The sequence below is a fragment of the Otolemur garnettii genome, unplaced genomic scaffold, assembly GCF_000181295.1.
Source record: "Otolemur garnettii isolate 467f Iridium unplaced genomic scaffold, OtoGar3 scaffold00278, whole genome shotgun sequence".
NCBI classification, from domain to species: Eukaryota; Metazoa; Chordata; class Mammalia; order Primates; family Galagidae; genus Otolemur; species Otolemur garnettii.
Window position 1 is genome coordinate 339,997 of NW_003852673.1, and position 2,169 is coordinate 342,165.

Genomic DNA, 2,169 nt, shown 5'->3' on the forward strand with positions numbered 1-2,169 from the left:
CAATCATGGTAAGAGTATTGAAACTGGAAAACTCTACAAGTCAGCTCATGATTTGTGCTAAAGTTGAAAACATTTCACTTTAATACATATAATTTGTACAAGGTAAGAAATTGTTTAATAGTAGATCACATATTTGATTGGCTGTAAGTTTAGTGGAGAAGCATTAATGGATTTGGGTGTAACCCACTTTGTCAAGTTGTGGTTGGATTGCAGCCATAGATACAGTAGTTTGACAAAAATCAATGAAAGCATTTGTGATAATCAATCAGCATATAAAATTTGCAGTACAGAGCATTACATATCTTATTTGTAAATTGCATGCTACACAATAAATGATAACATTTATAAACTTTTGTACATATAGATACACATACCCTTTTTTCCAGAAAGTCAGTTGTTAAGCATTTTCTGCACATCAATAGGTTGTGGAAGAAAAATGACAGTTCATCTAAATCTGAAGATTTATCAATAGTTTCCAAGACAAAAACTAACAACTCCACTCATATAACTCTTAAAAGAAAAAAATAGGTGTATGTTTTCATGACCTTAAATTAGACAATTTCTTAGCTATGATGCCAAAAGTTCAAGCAGCAAAAGAAAAGAAAATGGATGAATTCAACATCATCACAGACAAAATTAAACACTTTTGTCTTTCAAATGACTCTATTAAAAGAGTGAAAAGGCAACCCTAAAAATAAGTAGAAATATTCACAGATCACACACCTGACAAGAGACCCGTAACCAGAATAAAGAACACATATAATTCAACAATAAAAAGACAACCCAATTTTCAAATGGCCAATATATCTGAATAGACATTTCACTAAAGAAGATGTATAAATGGCTAATAAACACATGACAAGATATTTAACATCATTAGCCATCAGAGAAATGCAAATCAAAACCACAAAGAGGCATCACTTCACATCCAGTTGTTAAACATAGCCATTGTTAAAAATTAAATTGTAGGCTCGGAGTCTGTAGCATAATGGTTACAGCAGCAGCCACGTACCTTGAGGCTGGCAGGTTTGAACCCAGCCTGGGCCAGCTAAACAACAATGACAGCTGCAAAAACAACAACAAAATTAAAACAGCCAGGCATTGTGGCAGGTGACTATAGTCCCAGCTACTTGGGAGGCTGAGGCAAGAGAATCACTTAAGCCCAAGAGTTTGAGATTGCTGTAAGCTGTGATGCCACAGCACTTTACCAAGGGCAACATAATGAGACTCTGTCTCAAAAAAAAAAAAAATTAAATTGTGGGCTGGTTTGGGTGGCTCATACCTATAATCCTAGCACTCCGCGAGGATAAGGCAGGATAAGTTTGAGTTTAGGAGTTCAAGACTAGCCTAAACAAGAGCGAGACCTCCGTCTCTATTAAAAGTAGAAAAAAATCAGTTGGGCATTGTGGCAGGTGCCTGTAGTTCCAGGCACTAGGGAGGCTGAGGCAGGAGATTGCTGATGCAGAGGAGTTTGAGGTTCCTGTGAGCTATCATGATGCCATGGCACTCTAGCCTGGGCAACAGAGTGAGACTCTGTCTCAAAATAAATAAATAAATAAATAAATTGCTCAAAAGGACAGATAATCACAAGGGTTGGCAAGGATTTAAAGAAATTAGAATCCTCATAGACTACTAGTGGGAGTATAAAATGGTACAGCCACTTAGGAAAACAGTCTAGAACATCCTTAAAAGGTTAAATATAGAGTTACCAAATAATCTAGCAATTCCATTTCTAGGTATGTATTCAAGAGAGGTATAAATATGGGCACACAAAAACTTGGACATAAATGAATTTGTTATGGAATAACAGCATTAATTAAAACAGCTAAAAATTGAAAACAAACCAAATGTCATCAACTGATAAATAGATAGATAAAATGTGATATATCCATACAATAGAATATTATTTGGCAATTTAAAAAATTAAGTTGGAACTATATATAGGATCCAACAAGGAGACTAAATAAAGCAACCAACAAAATAAGAAAACCCAATCCTTGCAACTCCTTAAAGCTCTATGTTTTCTTGGTCCACTTCTGCATATAGATAAACAGCAACTTAAAGTTGTCATGTCACAAGATACCATAACAAAGAGTGTCAGAATTTAATTCCTGGATTATCTGGCCTCAATCTAAGCTTTTTAATTCCTCTGGGACAGTGTTTTTCAAC